The sequence below is a fragment of the Callionymus lyra genome, chromosome 1 (genome assembly GCF_982586985.1).
Source record: "Callionymus lyra chromosome 1, fCalLyr1.hap1.1, whole genome shotgun sequence".
NCBI classification, from domain to species: Eukaryota; Metazoa; Chordata; class Actinopteri; order Syngnathiformes; family Callionymidae; genus Callionymus; species Callionymus lyra.
In genome coordinates, this window is record NC_141818.1 from 33,385,850 (window position 1) to 33,400,711 (window position 14,862).

General features: G+C 36.4%; 1 long non-coding RNA gene across 1 annotated transcript; it reads right to left on the reverse strand.

Annotated features, from left to right (window-relative positions):
- Positions 1 to 13,864: 13,864 nt before the first annotated feature.
- On the reverse strand, positions 13,865 to 14,567 carry LOC148089163 (uncharacterized). Its single transcript, XR_015710471.1, has 4 exons — positions 14,446 to 14,567; positions 14,271 to 14,343; positions 14,107 to 14,191; positions 13,865 to 14,019 (listed from the first exon to the last, which is right to left on the reverse strand). It is a non-coding gene; the product is annotated as an uncharacterized LOC148089163 (long non-coding RNA).
- Between the last annotated feature and the right edge of the window lie 295 nt (positions 14,568 to 14,862).

The window sequence follows — 14,862 nt, forward strand, 5'->3', positions numbered from 1 at the left end:
GCTTCTCTGTGCTTGTTTCCATAAAAACTCCAATAGGTCATGGTCAGACTTGACATTTATGTGGGTTGCTCATTTGTGTCACCATGGTTGAGGTGTAGGAATAAGCACATGATTATGATTAACGCCGAGCCCACGGGCACAATGATCTATGCTTGTCCTCGGGCTGCTAAGATGTTAAGGATGATGCACAGACTCATGCTGACTGTATCAGCCACTGACCAGTTTTGCCCCGAAGGTAAACCGCAGGGAGTCCTATTTGAGGACTTGTGATGCCGTTCAACTCATGAACGATCTTATCACCACAGGCGTCGTGATGATTCACCTTTTAGTCATTTAACCCTTAAAAGAAGGATACTTGTTATTCTTCAGTCACAGAAGAGGATTTATTGGGCCCAAGGTATCAGTTACAGACGTCCCAGGGTATCGGAAGAGCTTATCAGCACAACGTTGCGAGTGGAGACGAGGACTGTCCGGATCTGCAGCCAGACAGTCTCGCTGTAAGAGCTGACATAGACCTGCAGAAGTACAGACTTACGATCCAGCGGCAAATGAGCCAATACAGCCGCAAGAACAGAAATCTGTTTGGTTTCAAGTGAAAACTGGCCGATTAGATTCATTTTTGAGTCACATTGACCGGACAAGTCAAGGAAAATGTCTTGTTTCAAGATTCTTTAAGACAGCGGTGGACAATTAATTTCCCTCAAGGGTCACGTTATGAAATTTTGTATGTAATAGACACAAAATAAATTGGTAGCTGTCAGATACATTTTGTACATGCTGTTCTTGGATTAGCTTTACTCATAACTTACAAAAATAACAAGGATTTTTTTTCCAATAAGTTGCAAAAGAACAGACAAACTTGTTTATTCTCATGGGTTCGAAGACATTATTCTTGCTTTTAAATACATAACAAGAAAATGGTTGTTATAGCTCTGGGAGTAATTACAGCATTATTATTTATGTCTTTAAATTATTTCTGGTCTTGTCAGGGAAAATAAAGACCTTCTTAGTTTAAATATTCTCCTAAATAAAACAATTTCTGAGCAACTACCATCTAAATTCAGAGTAGAGATTCCTAACCACGTATTCCAGGAGAAATTGTGCCGTGAAAAAAATGGTCATGTTTCACCTGGTTGTTACTCTAAGAGTCTATTTAGATGGTCCTGATTCCGACTGCATTCTATATCTTTTTTTTGTTGTACTGATGCCTGCAACCAACTGAACGTGGCAACTTTTGATACTGGCTTCCAAAGTGGGAATATTAGGTACCTGTGCTGCTGTTGCATGAAGATAGCTGGATAGCCAAGCACCAGTAGTTGCACATAAGTCAGATTTATCAAAACAACAAAGGCGCCAGCAGTCGCAAGCTTTTTTATTCTCTTTTTGAGAACAGAGAATGCTTATGTACAGCTTAAAGATAAATAAATAAATAAAAATTCCGATTATGTTTTCGTTGATAATCTTTGTTCATTTTTTAATTTGCGATACATTTTGGAGTTAAAAATCAGAGGGAAGACACTTGTAATGGTGTACTGTCTATTGATACATGGCGTTTCACAATCTTAATCTGAAATCATTATTTGAAGCCTTGAAGGTGCATAAATTGCTGCTCATTCACTCAGAATTGATTTCAAAGAAGTCCTCTCCTTGACCCTGTCGATAATTGAAGGAAGTTGCTGAACAGGTCAGGCAGAAAATTAGTTCCTCTTTAACAACTTCCAATGAAGCAAATCGTTTTCCCAGCATGGTTAACTTCTCAATGGCTGGAGCTTTTTGAGGAATCGCTCGGAGAGGATGTATTGAGCATAGTTTTGATGATCAATTCAGTTTTTGTAAACGTGTATATATATATATATATACATATATATTTTTTTGACTCAATTTGTGACTAATTGAAATTAAGTGAGGATACGACGTTCGGTGACTAGAGCATATGAACATGAGTTGTGACAAGATCACAAGTGAATAAAATGATTGAAGTTGTAATCATCATGTCCTGGGGGAAGAAACAATGTATCAGGAGCGTTGTTTGGTGCTCAGAGCTTTGTAGTGTCGAGCATGGAGAGGAGGCTGTGGGCTGAGCGAGGGGGGACAGCAGTGATGCTCTTTTCCTGATTATGATGATGATTCTCTCTGCAGTTTTGACAGCACTTCGCAGTGGGCTTTGGTGGCTGAGCCAAACCAGACAGTGACGGAACTGGAGAGAACAGATGAAGGTGTTGGTCACGATTATGAAAGTGACAGTTCACCCAAAGTTCAAACTTCAGTCATTTTTTACTAATGTTGACTAAAGTTTGGGATTATTTTCGGGGTAATCTGTTCCTTTTTAGAGTGATAGACAAACACTGGACAGTGACTGGAGCTCAGTTCTCTTTGTCCCCATCTTCGTCCAAAAAAACCTCTAAAAACATCCAAATACCTCCATACTGCTCGTCTGAAATGTTACTTTTATTGAAGCCTCGATATGAGAAATTGTTTAGGCAAAATTAAACAAGTCTATATTTTACGATTGTTTTCAGCGAACACTGCTACGCTAGCTTCATCTTCACCCAAAAATGACGTACCTTAAAACATCTAAATACCTCCATAGTGCTCGTCTGTAACGTCAATCTTGTGTTAAAGCCTTGACAAAAGTAATAAACAAGTATACATGAAATGCGTTTTAGCGTCGCTGCTAGACAACCAGCCTAACTCTTGACAATTGAAATGTGTTTAAATGCGGAAAAATGTATTTAATTTTTTTTCAGAACAATGTGTCATGTCGAGGGTTCAATACAAGATGGACATTACAGAGGAGTATTGAGGCATTTTCGATCTTTTTAAGTGGGTTTTTTTTGGGATGAAGATGAAGACAACTGAGCATCAGTTGCTACGTTAAAATGAACATCATTTTTTGTCTATAACTCTACAAAGGAACAGATGACTAAGTAAGCAAATAAGTGAAGTTTGAATTTTGGTTTAACTATTACTACAAATAAATACACATTCTAACCCTGTGTTCAAACTAAAAATAAAGATTTTAAACCATTGAATACAACAATAAAACTCACAATTTAAATTAATCCGAGCTAAAAACAATTTTGTTGTCATTCAGGCGTGTAACAAAGGTCAAACCTGTGTGGGTCAGAGCTCAGTAGTTAGTTCAGTCAACCACCAGTTGTGTCCATGAAAGCATAAAAGCACTCTTAGATGGAACTCATACCGATTCACCATGTAAACAGATGAAACTCAGAAGCTCCTCCTTAACAGAAACGTTTACAATGAGGCATTGAGGAAATGGTGAGATTTTAAAACAATTACGACACAAATGCAGCAAGCAATGTTTAAACCACCTATTCTGACATTCTAAAATTGTCTGTTAGTTTTGAAGGTTTAAATAGGATCTAACGTGGTTTAGTCTGACAGTCAAACCAGCAGGTTTCCATCAGACCAGCAGTTATGCTGGTATATCTGGTCGATCCAGAAATAATTACTATTCTGTCCAGCAACTGAGTCTGGTTAATAATATTTGCTTCGGTTTCACTTGTATTTTCTGGTTTTGTCTTCCCTGGTCCATCCAGCTTGCGACTGCTGGCGACATTGTTGTTTTCTACTCATCAGGTTTTGTTGTTTTTGTTAGCATCATGCTAAATATGTGATTCTGATCGGCCAACATTGGGATCTCATTTTGAAGGCGTTGAATATGGTAACGGCTCCCCCTTCTAACTTTTCTTACAGAAGGTCCATTACTTAATTTGATCGAAATAATAAAGCTTCTGTATGAATAACACTCTTTTTGATCCACTTCCTTACAATCGTTGGCCTCGACTCAAATTAAAAGCATGTTTTCAAGTACTTATGCGTGTCTGTTCATGAATAACTAGTAATATATTTATTCATCTTCTGTGCCACCCGTGCACAGGTAGACTGTACTCACAAATAAAAAGTCAGACCTTTTAGGAAACACTACAGTCAGCATGAATAAGTGGAAAACGCACTTCCTCTCCCCTCAGACTTTAATTGCTTGTAAATGAAATAACAATGAAACAATTTGCAGTAAAATTCAAGCAGTCTGAAACTACCTCCGGTGACTCTCTGGATCAATAATGCAGTGCAGTTCGGTCTGCCTCTGCAAACAATGGTCGATAGCTAAAGACGAAAGAAAAGAGTGGCTAATTAGCTGGAAGTTGAAAAGTTCAGTTCAGACTGTACGTAAAGCAACTATTAGAAAAGGGTAAAAGATGGGCGATAGTTCTTTTATGCAGCCTGAAGTCCCCTTACCCGAGCAGACGCGTTGCTTTTGTCTTTAAAAAGCTGGTGGGAAGAGAGCAGGGGAATGAAAAACAACCGGCAGAGACACAAAAGCAATGCTGATCAGACTTTTAATCAAATGCAAGTTCATAATTCTGTCGGCGTTCAACTTGGGACATCAAGAGATGTCTACGGTCTATTTCTGGCTTCATGGGGAGTCAGCCAGGTTATGTCTTGAAGGATTGTTGAGGTCTTGGCAACGCAAATACTTAGACTTGCTCGTTGAGACGTTTGACTTTTTTCGTCTCTTGTGCTTTCTATAACTGTTTATAGTTGAATATTGAGTTTGTCCTTCATTGTACTTGCATATTATGCAAACAAAGGTCTCTTCTGCAGATACATACATACAGACAGACAGACAGATCATCCCTTCACTCTGCTCCTGCCGCCAAACTCAGAATTATTAAGTCTAATAGCAGTAGTATTGAATCAGTCCTTGAGTCTATTTACGGTTATTTTATTTCTATTATAGTTAATGCACATTTTCTAGTAATGGGTTTACGAAGCTTCATGATGCAGCATGCTTTTTGAATTTCACAGCCCATTAGATGGTACTCTCTGCTGTAGGGTTGTCACTATACCAACATTTCAGAAGTCAATACGAATACCAGTACATTACTTTTGATAACATGGTTAAAAACTACTTTATTAAATAAAAAATCATTATATATTATATATTCAAATGGTGTTGAGCAGCCTTTAAGTATATTAACAAACCGAAATGTACAAACAAATAAGATGAACTAATCCAAATAGTGCTGGTGAGCAGCCTTATAGTACTGATACTGTAAAGGAAACGGAGATATGAAACATATTTTTAAACATGAGCTCAGAGAGCATTTCATAATTGGAAATTACACAAGTGTTTTGTCACATTGTGTTAACACAATGTTACGTTTTTATAAACATAGATGTCTCTAGTGAGTGTTCCTGTAGTGAAGCAGTGTCATTGTTTTTTAAGTCCACTAGATGGCGGTCTCTGCACTAGTTTCCTTCATTTCTGAAGAAACATCACATCATGTTTAAACTGATGGCGCCACCTACTGACCTCTAAACACAGTGACACTGCTTCATGAAGCTTCATCAGCCCATCACTAGTGTTCGTTGTTAAAAGATCAATTCTTTTTAACAGTCTTTTTGGAAGAAGTTATACGTTAAAATATACATATATTTTTGTTTATAACTCTAAATAGGAACGGATTAATCCCAACCCTTAGTCGACACGTAGAAAATTATACATCATAACCTTGCAACTAACTAAAGACACCACCTATTGGGCTAAACAAATACTGCTTCTTGAAGTGGCACCAACCCATCACTAACATTATCTCTTGTTCCAATTGCGTTTTTTATTTACGATATTTTCAAATGCAACAAATTTATCTCTGTAACATTCCATTCATTTTTTTACCTTTGCTGGGACACAGACAGAATAGTAAACACAAACTGTACTCAGTCTGTATTCCAAGAAATAGAGATAAGCTCTGTTTGTGCCTTGATGAATGTGGTGTATAGCTGTGAAATACAAATGGCTGTTGGCCTAAAAGAAGAGTATTATCTTTCACTCTGCTCAATAACAAGCTTTGTTTCTAAAACTTACTTTTTCCCCCACCAATTATCTATTCATTGCTTTACTGTATATACTTAATACAGTATGATTAAATCTAAATGCTGAGATGAACTTTTGTCTGTTTTGTAGCAATCCTAGCTTCCAGTTGAGCTGGTTGAGTTCAGGCGGGCTCAAATGTGATTGGACAATATAACCGTGGACATTTAATTGTCAATCAAACCACACCACTATTATCTAAATTTTGTCTGAATAAAAACATAAAATAAAAATAGTGATAACCCATTTTTTTGTTTTACCAGGCTGTTAATATTATTTAGCAAAAACATGTCTTTTAATCTTTTTTGTTTTAATCAGTAGTTTTGAATCACTTTATCTTGTGAATTCATAATAATTTGGATTTTTTTTTGTGAATCAGTTAGTTGTTCATGTTTAACTATACCAAGAAACATAAAGTTCATATTTTTTATGTTATTTTCTGATTTATTGACCATGGAATTGCTTTAAAAAAAAAAAAAAAAAAGTTTGTCAATCAAGAAATGCGTCAAATGATCATTATCTTTGAAGATAAATCTGTGGTACGCCAAATTTTTGTGTCAAAATAAAAATTCCAGTTGAATAACATTGATAATACCTCAGGGTTCCCAAAAGACTCACTATCTGGCTTTCCACGGAGACACCTTCTGTTCGGCAGACGGATCCTGGATGTTTACAGCAAATCTATCTCATGGTTACACATCCAGGTCCCGAGAAAGAAATAAAATTTTCCCATTACGTCCCAGCAATTCAGACGGCTGTGAACACCAAGCCCTCTCATTGTCGTGAGCTATTAGCGTCAGGCTAAATGGTCCCAATGAAGACACTTAGATTACCCTGAGTCCCGCGCTGTCAGCGCCGCACAGTGCATCGCCACAATTATTTCCTTCAGCGTAATGAGCCGTTGCCTTAAATACCCTGAAATGCAAATTTCAATTTAACTACTATTCTGTAAAGCCATGCACTTTGTAACAAAAAACCCCAGTATGACTGCTAAGCTTCATGTTTAAACTATGTCAAATGGAATTTAAAAGGCGTGTGTGATACAAAGCCGATTTTTTTTTTTTAGGAATTTCAATGTCCTTCAGGTCTTTATGGTTAAATGCTTGAGCTGTTTTGGATGAGGACTGGCCAATTGCTCCATAATTCTCATCTTTGTCTGAAGTACAGAGACATATTCAGATGATATGTAAGCAAAAAAAATAATAGCTTAATTTAAATTACTTATTATTATAAGCTCCATTTATATCCCTTTGACTAATTGCAATGAATAAATTGTATTCAGGGCAAAAGGGAGATTTACTACCAAACTGAGGCTTTGAGAAATACATAAAATGTGTATAACATCTAAATAGTATGTTAAAGGACAAATCATGTGTTAATATCAAAGTGTCTCTTGAATAGATCTTGGACCTCTATTGTACTCATCAATATTTTATTGTTTTTACAAAACTCTCAATTCATTCAAATATTCCTAGAGATAAAATCCATGCATTTCAATTTCGCCCACTCTGCCAATTATTATGGTCACCCTTGTAACCTCTTATTCGCCAAGATTTACAGACGGGGGAGAACTTTATAAAGTAATAACTAAAAAAAATTGTCATGAGAGACTTACATCTTGAAGATTTTAACATTTTAAATGTGAGTGAGTTGACATTACCTGTATTAATTTGCGATAACACGTTAGTTGGCTCAAAGGGGTCACCCAAAGTGTCTGGGAATTGGAAGTTCCTGAACTTGTGTTACTCAGCAAAGCAAAATTAGGTGACACTTTTTAATAAACATGCACTAAAAAAACGACCAACGACGCCTCTACACTGGGACAGTACTCACTAACATAAATAAAAAAATAAAAGGCGCCTGAAACTGTTAACAACCAAAAGTCAGACAAGGTAGAAAAGAAGGAGGTGGAAAAAATAAATGATACAAGCCAATTTAACGTAGCGGTCAATACACACGAGTAGAACAGAATGAAAAGAAATAAAAAGAAAGCAAAAGGAGGTTGAAAAACACAAAGAAAACTCATTTAGAAACGGCAGTTGCAACAAGAAATACACAAGACCGAAGAGCAATATAGAGGTCAACTTTACCAACATAGGAATTGAGGCTCTTGAGCAGATGATTGCAGGATTAGTTCCAGCGGAATGACAAAAGAAAAGCAAACACAAGAACTGAAATAGAAGGCAAAGCTAAATAAAAAAAACATGACATTAAGCACTGCTTTTTGGTTAAATATTGTATGATATATAATAAAAGTGAATTCAAGCTTAGTTGTACTTTGAAGAAAAACAACGGATGCAACTTTGAATAACCTTTTTTTTTAATCCTATCCTTTCTTGGTTCTGAATCTTCACAGGTCAGCAATTGTTGAGTTCTTTAGTAAAAATCCCACAAGACACTGATGCACAGAGTTCCCAGGGAGAGTGAAAGACAATCTTGCACAATCAGCAATCCACAGGCACACATGGGAACATGTCTTTAATAGAAAAAAAAAGGGAAAAAAAGGCTTTAGGTAACGTAATCTTGCAGCCCACTTAAAAAAGGTTGATTAAAGGCTGCACTTTCACTACTTGGAAAAAGTGGCTGACATTTGAGATCTTCCCACTTCTTAAATGAAAAGCTGATTAAATATATTGAAAAATAAATTAGTTTTTTTCTATGTTGCAGTTTAAATAGAAAGCTGATTGCAAAGTTTATACATATTCTCGTCAAAGGTCAAGATTGGTCATTTTTTCTTTTCTAAAAATATGATCACACAAAAATGCACACATTCTGGCAGAAATATTTCAGGTTATAATGCAATCTCCCATTGTAAGGCGCCTTCATCAAACGCCACGAATGGTGGTGGAGTTAGTCTGTTTTGTAGCTAAGACTTCAATTGCACACAAACAACTGACGACCAAACTTTATGGCCTTGATACAATATTTTGCAACATCTCTTGATCATTAACCTAAAAGGTTAACAGCCATTAAGCCCATTTGTTCAAACGTTAAGTACTTACTAAACCGCAGCATTTGTGTTGATAATACTTTCACTACAAAGGCATAGATGGTTCGATCTTGTCTTGAGTATTCAAGGTAGGAGGTTCATAATAAAACCCATTTAACAAATTCCTATTGTTAAACTTAATATAGTTTCTAGCCATGAAACAAGAAGCAGACGGTTTCCTCTCATGCATTTGTTTTGTTTCTATTAAAGCATTTTCGCTAAGAAGTGACAGACGTTGTCAAGTGCTCTTCAAGGACGAATATATATTTTCAGAAGCCTCTTCAAGAATTAGAAAATTATTCTTTTTTGTAGATTGAAAAGCTCAAAATGAGGCTATGAAAAAAGAAAAAAAAACGATTGGATATTTGGTTGAAATTTGTTGTGCGTCATGTTCCCTAATCTAATGTGTGACTTTCAATTCGACTGCTTGAACATATAAAGTATTTGCTTTCAATGTCACATTTCTGGGATGTTTTTATCTTTTTCTCAGTGCTTATAATACCTACATCAAATACACCCTTGAGATGCACAAAGTCTAAATAAGCACGAATGCAACCGTATAGTGTTTGTTGATAAGAAAGGTTTTCTTTGACCTTGAGAAAACACACAAAAAACTATTGGTTTTTGGTGGCCTTTAAAGCAAAAGACTTAATTTAAAAAAAGACAATAACAAATATAACAAATATATAAGCACAATGGCTAGTTGAACACTTTTCAGCTAAATGTAGACAAAAATGAAACTCTGGTTATTGTGCCTAATGATTATGGTTCCATGGTTGAGTCAGTAGTTGGGCGACTTCCAACACGTCCTCACACCCAAGGCGTCATACCGTCCTACGCCGTGCAATGTCCCCCTGGCGTCACTAAGGTAACGTTACAGGGGGGACAAAAACAGCGGTATTTGCCTACCCGGGTCACCCAGTAATATACAGAGCACCCCCCGACGTCGGGTTACATTTGACGCATCGCCCACCTCTTCGTTGCCATGGTAACGTGACGTGACTACCGTAATTCTACAACTATGAAGCGCACTTGAAATGTTTAATGTCAACAGTGCGATTCTAACCCCGATTGTGCTTACCGACCTCAAACCACTTTAAGGAGGTACAGAGTGAATATAAATCGGTAAAAATGTTTAATTTTCATTTTTTGAAGCTTGGATTGTTCACGCATCGCGGAAGTCAAGAGGCTCTCGCGGATTAATACATGCTTAAAAGGTCTTGTAAAAGTGACTATATTGTATATTTGTAGGTGTTTCAACTCCATAATGTTGACATTGTTTTATGAATCATTAAAATAAAGTCTGTTCTATTTCGTTTGATCCTCTTTATAATCCGGTGCGCTTTTCTATGAAAATAGAATCTTTCATTGAGATTGCATTTATGGACATATGTTTTCTTTTTATTTAGCTTTAGTTTATTGAGCGTCTACGTGACGTTCGTCAACAGTAATCGCGATCCTGCAGAGGTGACGTCACACACGCTAATAAACACCCCTTCCTCCAAACGCCGGATGATGACGTCACACTTGTTGACAAAGATCGATAGCATTTTGTCCACACGTTTGTTTCATTAACTTGACGGAACCAGGTGCGCGTCACTCGTCTATTGAGGTAAGATATCATTATTGCTTTAAGTCGACTCAGAAATAAGGTTTCATTGCGTGTAATGTAACTTTCTGTGGTGCGTTAACACGAGAGCTAGTTCGCTAACACTTAGCTTTTTAAATTAAAATGCAACTCACACACGTATTTTGTTTGTTATTTTGAAAGGACGAAAATATATTCAATATTCCAATAAAAAGTTTGCTATATTGGCAGGTCATGGTAGGCGATTTATTTTATTAATATTCAAGATATTGATTTCATTTATCACTTCCGCATATTAATACAGATAACATATTTATCGTATTAAAGTATATAAGTATACGTTTATTTTAACCCTTTTGGATGAGGGATTTGATCTGTTGTTGTTTTCTTTAAATGAAAGAATATATATAAAATGATAATGAAACGTATTTTAAATTCCAGCATAAATAGGTAAACCAGATGGAAACACAATCAAACAATGGATGAAGGAAACATGGAGAGCTTATCTCTGAATGATCAAGTATACTTGCTTGTATTTATTGATTTATTATATTTAAAAGGGAGCACTAGTATGTTTTTGTTTTGTTTTTGCATGGAAGTGACCTGCAAGAACTGCCCAGAACTCCAGACCTGCTTGACATGAAACCTTTCTCTCTGTGGTTCCTGACAAATGATTTCAAATGTGAAGTAAGTGAGTAATATTTGTAACATAGTGAACACAAACTTGTAAACCTACAGCTCATCCCATCATGGAAATAATCTAAAATGCAATTCTATGTTCTTTTCTAGGTGAGATGGAGTGCTGCATATCAGGTGCTGGACTAACCATTGGAGGTGGAAGGGGTCAACATGTCAAAAGCAGATGAGATGTTACATCATACACACTTTGGTCATTAAAATAGTCATGTTTGGTAATAATGATCAATACATTTCTGTGGCAGGACGCACTGACATGCTGACGCTTATGGTCAAGGTTTTCTGGCTTCTTTTGTTGGAAACACTTGGTTGTGCCCGTCAAGGTGGAAGGTACACTAGACTGAAGAGTCTTTTTCAATAGATTTTACACTTCAAATGATCAGAATCAAACGACTTCATTAATACAATGTTTTCCAGGTTCTGTTGACTTTCGGACAAAGAGGATTCGACACTGTTAGGGCAGTAAGGAGACGGCAGGAAGTGAAAGATTCTTGAGAAGGAGATGAACCACCTCTGGTCTCTGTCAAGTCGTTGTGATTCCCTGAAAGAGTTGTCTCACATGGCAGCGTCACAGCAAGGTAAGAGTTTATTTAGCAAGTGAAGAACAGAAGTACAGCTGATCATTCTTATTGTCTTATTCTTTTAAGATGCACCATGGGCTTGACTGGTGAGGCTTTGAAGGATCTTCAGAGCCTTTGAGGAGCAGCAGCAAGTCAGCATGACGTCACTCGAACCATGACTCGGACCAGAAACTACTACACACAAGTCTTCGATGAGGACGAGACCATCAACGTCGTGCAGATTCACTCTGATGGTTACTCGTGACATTTGTGATGATCTGTGAACATTTGTTTGATATGAAACCTGTAATAAAGAACAATTTGACTTCATTTTGAATAACATCCCATAGTATTCATCCCAACATGATCAATGCAGTTGTAACTTCAGAGATGCCTATAATTGATACCAATGAATGCTTAAAAAATTTAAATAAAGTTTTTATGATAACAGTTCATATCTTTTATTATGACAGGTTGATAAAAAGCAGCTCATGTACAATATTCATATTGGAGTTAATAGCTTATCCAAAAGTTAAAAGTTTACTACTATTGGAATAATTACATCTATAATCACGCTTAATCAATAATATGTATTGCATAAGTACAAACATAATCATACATTAGTAATCGATAACATGTACATTAATTAACAGAGGCTTGATATTGAGGCTAGTGTGAACTATCATGCTCATTTTCAGACCCCCAGGGGCCGCTGGGAATGAACCGGGGCCAAAAACGTGTTTTTCATGACAGTTGCTATTTTGCTCTAATTGTACCTCTGTGACCCTCAGACATATGAAACTTGGTCTGTGTGACCTCTGACAGCTGTAAAATCATATGCTGGTAGAACCATAATGATAATCCCTTCCAAACCGGAAGTAGCTTCAGGAAGCACCTAGAGAAACACCCTTGAACATATATGTGTACAAATGGAACATGAAGAACCTCTAAAAGTTTCAGATCATTTAAATTAACAATGGTCGATTTATAGAGCTTCAAAGTCCAGATTTCTCAAAGTTTCCCATGATACCATGGGGCACAGGAAGTTCATAGCAACATCAAACCACAACAGCTCAACTCAGAATGGAGTCTAGAATAACATATCCAAATATCAGCTCTGAGGTCTGATTAGAAAAAAAGTTGCCTAAGTCCATTCCTGAAGGATCAGGTCTGCATATTCTGTTACACTCAGAGACCATCTTGACAGAAGAATGACAACCTCTCCCTCATTTTTGGACTCATTGAACCACACTTATCACAGGATAGTAGGAGACCATCTGAATGTGTCATATAAATATCAGCTTTACAAGGGCCTTCATGCCTCTTGAAGTCAGAGAAATAACCATTTGATGTAGCACAGGCCACTACAAACAAATACATCATGTTGGTGTGTGTAGTTTTCTGATAGTATAACAGCAGTCCTGAGTCACCTATCAATAACATAAATATGTATATTTTTAAGTTCAAACATGTACTGTGGGTCAAACAAAGCTTTTAGACGGGCTGTCTTCTATTTCATAGTGTGGGTGTTATTTACAAATAGCTCTTCAGTTGCTATTTTAAACGATGATGATTACTGATGATTTAAATCAATTTTTACCGTTACCCAGATCACATGGAATGACAACATTATGAAAGTTATTGCAAGTGTGGTGATTTCAAGAAAGCAGTGGTTTATCTCTATTTATATCTTAAATATCATGACTGTGTTTTGCTGCATGTTTGTTTGTTTATGTTTGTATTTTGTTGATGTACTTTGGGTGTTGATGGTAAATAATTGAGTAGTGAAGGGTTAGGTATAGACAAGCTTATGCTTCATCCTTCTTAATTTGGACATGTTGGGTAAATATTATTCTTTTGACTATAATTATTGTTTAACTAATGTCATTGGTTTTGTTTGTTTGTCTTAAGTTTACTTTCTTATGTAACATGTTTGAAATAAAGCATTAATTCATTCATGATTCATTAACATATGATGTCTGCTTTGCCTGAATATTGTTCATGTTGAACTCTATGTCGATCTCAAACTAGGGTAAACAGAGACTTTGTTACAACTTCTAAATCACCAATAGTCATTTTCACAACACATTACCTGCACTGATGATGATTACTATCATCTATACTCTTACCTTGCTGTGACGCTGCCATGCGAGACAACTCTTCCAGGGAATCACAACGACTTGACAGAGACCAGAGGTGGTTCATCTCCTTCTCAAGAATCTTTCACTTCCTGCCGTCTCCTTACTGCCCTAACAGCGTCGAATCCTCTTTGTCCGAAAGTCAACAGAACCTGGAAAACATTGTATTAATGAAGTCGTTTGATTCTGATCATTTGAAGTGTAAAATCTATTGAAAAAGACTCTTCAGTCTAGTGTACCTTCCACCTTGACGGGCACAACCAAGTGTTTCCAACAACAGAAGCCAGAAAACCTTGACCATAAGCGTCAGCATGTCAGTGCGTCCTGCCACAGAAATGTATTGATCATTATTACCAAACATGACTATTTTAATGACCAAAGTGTGTATGATGTAACATCTCACCTGCTTTTGACATGTTGACCCCTTCCACCTCCGATGGTTAGTCCAGCACCTGATATGCATTTCTCCATCTCACCTAGAAAAGAACATAGAATTGCATTTTAGATTATTTCCATGATGGGATGTGCTGTAGCTTTACAAGTTTGTGTTCACTATGTTACAAATATTACTCACTTACTTCACATTTGAAATAATTTGTCAGGAACCACAGAGAGAAAGGTTTCATGTCAAGCAGGTCTGGAGTTCTGGACAGTTCTTGCAGGTCACTTCCATGCAAAAACAAAACAAAAACATACTAGTGCTCCCTTTTAAATATAATAAATCAATAAATATAAGCAAGTATACTTGATCATTCAGAGATAAGCTCTCCAAGTTTCCTTCATCCATTGTTTGATTGTGTTTCCATCTGGTTTACCTATTTATGCTGGAATTTAAAATACGTTTCATTATAATTTTATATATATTCTTTCATTTAAAGAAAACAACAAAAGATCAAATCCCTCATCCAAAAGGGTTAAAATAAACATATACTTATATACTTAAATACGATAAATATGTTATCTGTATTAATATGCGGAAGTGATAAATGAAATCA